The sequence below is a fragment of the Staurois parvus genome, unplaced genomic scaffold (assembly GCF_062004578.1).
Source record: "Staurois parvus isolate SC_StPar_1 unplaced genomic scaffold, SC_StPar_1.0 ptg000018l, whole genome shotgun sequence".
NCBI classification, from domain to species: domain Eukaryota; kingdom Metazoa; phylum Chordata; class Amphibia; order Anura; family Ranidae; genus Staurois; species Staurois parvus.
Genome location: NW_028317814.1, coordinates 24,985,288 through 24,992,704, shown reverse-complemented (window position 1 = coordinate 24,992,704; position 7,417 = coordinate 24,985,288). Strand labels below are relative to the sequence as shown.

The window sequence follows — 7,417 nt, the reverse complement described above, 5'->3', positions numbered from 1 at the left end:
ATGCAAACTCCATGTAGGTAGTGCCATGGTTGGGATTCATACCAACAACCCTAGGGCTGCCAGGCAGAAGTGCTAACCACTTAGCCACTGTGCTGCCCACTAAAGCTGGAGAGTGCAAAATCTGGTGCAGCTCTGCATAGAAACCAATCAGCTTCCAGGTTTTATTGCTAAAGCCTAATGCCGGCCATAGACGGGTCGAAAACCAGCCGTTTAAAAAAAAAGAAAAAAAAAATCGGTCGTTCGATCGGCATATGTTACCGCCAACGGTAAAAAAATCAAAACGATTTTCGTCCCATCTATAGCCGGCATTTAACCCCATAATTACTTCTGTCTCTTGCAGAGACAGGGGAGCACACACGGGAGCAATACATAAGAATAATAAGAAGAAGAAAAGAAGAAGAAGAAAAAGGAGAATTCCAGTCCGCTATTATATTTTATATGAAAAAGTATTGTGGTTGCAACAATGAATCCATTTGTATCCATTTCAGATACAGATGTTTTTATTCGGATACAAATGGATACATTGTTGCAACCGCAAGACTTTTTCATATAAAATATAATAGCGGACTGGAATTATACTTCTCCTCCTCCTTCTTCTTCCAGGTCACGGCTCAGATTTTTTATCAGTAAAACGATTGGCCGATTTGCCCATCATTGCTGGGAAAATCGGCCAATCATCAAATTGGCCGCAAATTTTCCAACATGCCCAATAAAAAAAATGTGCAAAAAGCCTGAAAAACAGCCGACCAATTAATCCACTAACGGTGCGAAAATCGCCCAATTTTCATCCCGTCTATGGCCTGCATAACTGAACAAGCCGAAGTTAGAAGCTGATTGGCTACTTGCACAGCTACACCAGATTCGGAGTGCTCTAGTTTTATTAAAACCCGCTATTTGTTCTTATCACAACTTTCTAAGACGGGATATCCATCACATTTCAAAGATATCCTCTCACTTCCTGGTGACTCTACAGGGAAATCTTCATCATCTGACACATCTGACAAAGAAAATGTACCCAGCCAATACTCTGTCTGAAATGGCCTGTATATAGCCACAAAGGAGGAAGGGGGGAAGGGGTGCTCCACCTTAACATTTATGGTTTTGGAACAGAAGGTCCAGCAAGCTCAAATTGGTGTGATCATCTGAGTGATGTACTATCACCTGAGGCGGCCATCTTTGTCATGGGGAATAGCAAAAATGGCCAACACGGGTGCCATCCACCACTGGCATGGCCCTGGTTGTGATGTTAGGGTGTCCACAAACTTTTGATCACAAAACATTCCATATATGAAGACCTGCAGCAATAATTACCCTGTAATTCAGGGGTGCTCAACCCATGGTCCTTGGAGCCCTCTGATGTGGCCCTCGACCTCAAACTGAAAGCAGGAGTTTTGGTGCACTTTCAGAAAGTACACTGCACCCGCCAGACATAATAGAAGTCGATGGCAAAGCTCAGCTAACCTGCAGCAAAACCGCAGCGCATCAGTGTGAAAGCAACCTTATAGGGGGTTCAGGACAGAAAGGGCTCGTTTACATTTACACTTTTGGGGGTGGTAAAACCCCTAGTTGAGACGTGTTTTTACCACCTCTCAAACCCCCCCCCCAACCACTAATGTAGCGTCAGGGGCAGAGGGGCAGGGGCGGACTGACAACTCATGGGGCCCCCGGGCAATAGGGGATCATGGGGCCCCTGTGTCCTTGCCCAAACTCAAAAAAGCCTATGAAATAGGTACCAGGGGCATCTCATGGGGCCCCCTACTGACCCCGGGCCCTCGGGCAGTGCCCTAGTTTCCAAATGGTCAGTCCGCCCCTGGTCAGGGGTAACAATGGTGACCTTGGCCCATGCTCCAGTTGGCCCATGCAGCCTCCCTGTCACATTCTGTTTTACACTTGGACAGGAGGGCCAACATACACAGGAATTGATCCGCTCTATTTTCCTCCTGCTGAAAGGCAGCTTCTCCTCCTCTTCCTCCTGCATTCAGCAGCTGCAGGAAGAAAATGTTCATTATGCTATTCGAAACGATTTCATTTTATTGTGACCCACGACCAGCTACCTAATCACTTAAAGAAGAACTCGGGGATAGGCAAAAAATCACCCATTAGTACCCCCCTACACAAAACACTTAACAGTTAATACAATTTTGAAAATCCTTACCATTTAGGAGAAAAGTCTGATTGAATTTTCATGACCTCATCTCTGTAATTCTAAAGATAACAGCATCTGCTCTGTCAAAGAGGAGGTGTATAAGCAGGGATTACATCATATCCTCTCCTATCTCTCTTCAGTAAAAGGAAACTACAGTTCCCATCAACCACAGGGAATTGTAGTGAATGTGAGCGGGTACACTAGGCCTGTACAATTTGAATGTGTCTGAGAGTCTCGGTCCGCCCAGTACTGCAAGTGGGGTAGATTCCATCACTGCTTCCTGGAGAAAGAACTACAGAAGGAATGTGCCAAGACCAATGTCTGGGGGAATAGGAGGCATAGTAGCTACCGGTCTTACAAACAGGAAACCAATGAGAATTAATGGTTGGATTTGAAAATTAATAGGCTATTTCAGGGCAGCTGCTGAATGAACCGGAAGATTAATGACATAGTCAGTGAAGGCAGGAAATCAGCAATATGGACATGTAATGAAGGTTTTGCCCGAAGTTCTGCTTTAACGGGCCCTCACTCTTCAAAAGGTTGAGCACCCCTTCTGTATTTTGTGCTCTTGTAATCCTGGTATTGGTATTTATTACATGGGGCCCTTTCAGATGTGTTGTAGTTGTCACACCAAAGAAGTACAGACGCTTCTTTGAGGCAGGATTGTGCATTTTTTTGACCCCCTAGACTTCAAAGGGAGTGCCCGAAAAACACACATAATACACTTTTTTTGTCTAAGTCCCCTTTCACACAAGGGGTCTGATTAAGTCAGTTTTTCAGGTGGACCTGACTGTACGGTCCTTTTTCCCCTATAGACCGTACCCCCCTATCTCCAGTCTGTTCATGTTCGCTTAAATAAAATGGACCCTCCATCTAGGTGGATCAGATCAAAAGGCAATTGGGTGTGAAGGGTGTGAACAGACAGTGGAGTCCATTTACTTCTGGCCACCCAGACAGCAGAGCGGGCTGTGTCCATGTCCACTCTGCACACTAAACAGACATGGACCTGTCATTTGCCCGCATTGCTCAGCAGGCAATCAGAGGACAGATCCACTGCTGATCAAAATGGAGTCCACCCTCGTAAAAGGGGCCTAGCAGTCAGGTTGACCTAACCAAAAATTGTGTGTAAAAACATTTCAAAAGTGCAGCTAAATCACTTCTTTGAGGCAGGACTGCACATTTTTGGCCCTATAAACTTTGAAGGGAGCTCCGGGAAAAATGCACCTAATACATTTTTATCTCCTCCTAGTAACCTGCTTACTATTGGCCTAAACAAAAATGCACATAAAAAATGCTTCAAAAGTGCCGCTAAAGTGGTGTGATTGTACACTTTGTCTGCCCGTCACAATAGCCTGGCTGGCATCATAATATGGAGACTGGCGCCTCCATTGCCAGCGATCTATGAGCCTCCCCAGTCCCCCTGCTAGGCCTTCTGGATGTAAGGGAGGACTCTGGTGGGCTCTCCTTGATGTAAGGGGGGTTCTTCATAAAACTGATTTTTTTTTTCATTCTCTAAATATTTGTAAAATTCCCCTACCCATTGATGCCCTCCATGGTTACCACCCTGCGAGTCTAGCGAGCTGGCCTAACATGCTAACATTACCCCAAATTAGCCATTTCCCTGAATAACCCATTTTGGCTTAATATCGTCCTGCCCCATTTTTATAAGTCACCTGAACCCCATGTCTGGACTAAACTCATTATCAAAATCATCTCCCAAATTGTCACCAGTTCTGCACTTTCCCCTCTGTCTGTCTTTTCTTCCACTTATAATGTTCTCTCAGTGTTACAATACACCCACCATTCGATTTTTAGACTGATCAATACTTTGTGAGTGGGCAAACATTCAATATCAGCAGGAGATCAAATACTTATTTCCTTCACTGTATCACTAGCGGGGTCACCAGCAGGAGGAATGAGGTCCTGATTCCCCTATATAGATCTGTAGTTGTCACTAGAGGGGTCACCAGCAGGAGGAAGGAGGTTCTGAATCCCCTATATAGATCTTTAGTTGTCACTAGAAGGATCACCAGCAGGAAGAAGGAGGTCCTGATTCCCCTATATAGATCTTTAGTTGTCACTAGAGGGGTCACCAGCAGGGGGAAGGAGGTCCCGAATCCCCTATATAGATCCGTAGCTATCACTAGAGGGGTCACCAGCAGGAGGAAGGAGGTCCCGAATCCCCTATATAGATCTGTAGCTATCACTAGAGGGGTCACCAGCAGCAGGAAGAAGGTCTTAATCACTTATATAGATCTTTACTTATCACTAGAGGGGTCACCAGCAGGAGGAAGGAGGTCCTGATTCCCCTATATAGATCTTTAGTTATCACTGGAGGGGTCACCAGCAGGAGGAAGGAGGTCCTGAATGCCCTATATAGATCTTTATATCACTAGAGGGATCACCAGCAGCAGGAAGGAGGTCCTGGTTCTCCAATATAGATCTTTAGTTAGACCTCATTTAGAATACTGTGTCCAGTTCTGGAGACCTCACCTACAAAAAGATACTAATAAGATAGAACAAGTCCAGAGACGGTAACAAAAATGATGAAAGGTCTGGGATTAAAACATATCAAAAGCGACTTCAGGAACTTTACATGTCCAGTCTGGAGGAAAGAAGGGAAAGGGAAGACAAAATTGAAACATTTAAATACATCAAGGGGGTGAATTAGGTGCAGGAGGGCAGGATTCGCAACATGAAACCAAAATCAAGAACACGGGAACATGACCTTAAACTAACTGGAGGAAAGTTCAAAACCAATCTCAGAAAGTACTATTGTACTGAAAGAGTAGTGGATGCCTGGAATAGACTTCCAGCACAGGTAGTGAGCCAGTCAACAGTAAATAGCTTCGAACATGCTTGGGACAAACATAGATCTATACTCAGACAAAAAAGTTAACAAAAAAAAAACAAAACAAAAAGAAAACCCCAACGCCCCCCCCCCTAGAAAAAAACCCACACACACAAAAAATGGGCAGACTTGATGGACCACTCGGTCTTTTTCTACCGTCACTTTTCTATGTTTCTATGTGGACACAGTATATGAAAATCGCACCATCGAGCCTCGTAGGGAATGTTTCTCCTGATTTTCTCATAGTGTGTTCTCCTCCTAATAATCTGCTTTCCTAAACAAATCCGCGTGAATAAAAAAAAAAAAACGCTTCGAAAATGCCACTAAAATGCGAACCTATCCTTCAATTGATTTGGTGTTGAAAGGCCAGATGAGGCCTACGGAAATCGATGAGCAGGAAGCCAGGCATAGACCTGGGGCAGTGTAGAGGAGTGTCATACTAACATGGTGTCATGGTGTCATGGTGTCTGCTGGTACAAAGCCCCTATTCTTGTATTGTATGTGCGGTGATAAGGCTGTGGTGTGTCATGTGTGTGCGGTGTGTGTGTCCGGGTGGAGTTGTGTATGTGTGGTATGTGTGTAGGGGTGAGAGCCAGGCTGTGAGAGAAGCCCTTATATTATTGAAAACCACTCCTTTCCCCCTGTGTGCTGGGAGAGAAGGGGAGAGAGGGCTCTCTGCAGCAGCCCCCTCCTATGGGCAGAGACTGGGAGGAGAAGAAGTGGAGGGGGGCGGTGTGGCGAGGAGCCCCCCTTCTCCTCCTCTCCCCTGCAGCCCCTGTCTGGCTAGTCAGGAGCATGCGCAGTGGCCTCAGCCCTGGAGTAGAACTGATGTTGGAGGGTCATTCTCAGACAGTTCTGCAGGGCTGCAATAAATCACCCTGCACATTCCCACCCCTCCCTCCCTCTGTCTGTCTCCCTCCCTCCCTCTCTCTCTCTCTCTCTCTTCTCTCTCTCTCACTCACTCTCTCTCTCTCTCTCCTTCCTTCCTTCCTCCCATCAGCTTGCCACCTCTCACTTTTGCAGCCTCTTCTCCCTGCTTCCCTAACCCAGAGCTCCCCCCCTCCCCCTTGTCCCCTATCCTTACCCCTATAAAATTGGGGGAGCTGATAAGCTCCCCTTCCTCCTAGCAATCCCTGACACTAAGAGCATCCTTTATCTTTGCAGACTGAGCAGGCTCTGCCCTGCCACATAATAGGAAAAAAAAAAACCCCATTCTGTATAGCCTGACACCCCACTATGTCTCCTGGATCCCTCCAGTAAAAAAAAGGGGGGGTCACCGCTTGACCACATCTGGATCCAAATCTGGAAGACTCGAGGAACCTTCTCTAGACATTGATACAGACTGATCTTTTTTTTTGGTGGGGGAGCCTTTCGATATTTTTAAAACAAATATTGAAAAAAAAAATATTTTGCAAGGGTTATTCTTCTGGATTCATAATATTATTATTATTATTTTTTTATGCAATTTTTTTGAAACCAAAGAAGACGGGAATTGTCTATCCTACAGACATTGCAACCTGCAGAAGGTGAGAATGGGTAGGGGTGTTCTGGGGGAGGGGGGGATTTTTAAGGGGCTGTTTGTTAACCAGTTATAGAATGCATGCTGTAGTTTTATTGGTAGGAGCCAACTATATGGGGGATTTGTTATTTGGGGTCATGGAAAGGTGATATTATGCGGAAGGTGGGCTTGCAACCCCACCGTTGGCTGGTCGGTCATGGTGATTGTCAGGGTACGCTGTGTGTTATGCCTGAATATGTGGTGTACAAGGGGAGACCTGTCACACCAATACACCAAGGGGGGGAGGGCGAGCTGTCATTTCTTTATAATGGGGGAGGGTAGACTAGGGGGATTCTCTGTACACCAAGAACCCCATTGCAGGGAGAGTGGCAGTCTACTGTCAGTGTCACCACCTCTGTAGCTGGCTAGATGTCCTGAAGATTGCCTTATAGGTAATGTTGGGTGATATACATGGCCACTTTTACTGTAAAACATTTGGGTTTACTATATTCCTGCATTTTTTTTATATTATTGTATTTCAGAGTAATGAAGAAAATGTTATTTCTATATTTTTGGTATAAAGGACGTATTTTGTGACTTTGTCTTTGTACCCATGGATGATACTCTATTGCTGGAACGGATTGTGCGCTCCTATACGGTGCTAAATAAGTTTGTGGAAAATGCAACTGAATGACTAAACAGCACATGTAATGTATGCAGGAAAATTGTACCTTTGTGGCCTTTTTTGTCGGTTTATTTTAGTGACAATCAATAAAAGTTTCATTTTTCTGGAAAAATAGTGGCGAGCGATACAAATAAGATTGGATGTTAAAAAAAAGTATGAAAAAAGCAGCACAGCAGTTGTTTGGATTAAAGTTCCTTTTTTTCGTTTCTATTAATTTTCTGAGATTTTCTGTATTTT

At 44.9% G+C, this 7,417-nt stretch overlaps 1 protein-coding gene across 6 annotated transcripts in view; it reads left to right on the top strand.

Annotated features, from left to right (window-relative positions):
* Window positions 1-5,918: 5,918 nt before the first annotated feature.
* The window catches only part of GLIS2 (GLIS family zinc finger 2), an 88,672-nt gene continuing 87,173 nt past the window's right edge, over window positions 5,919-7,417 (top strand). For 2 of the 6 annotated variants that reach the window (XM_089683398.1, XM_089683386.1), the window contains exons 1-2: window positions 5,919-6,355; window positions 6,483-6,523. The gene's annotated coding sequence lies outside the window, so the exon portion shown is untranslated. Of the gene's footprint in view, window positions 6,524-7,417 lie in introns of all 6 variants that reach the window. The other 4 variants (XM_089683393.1, XM_089683382.1, XM_089683374.1 and 1 more) reach the window with 2 other exon arrangements.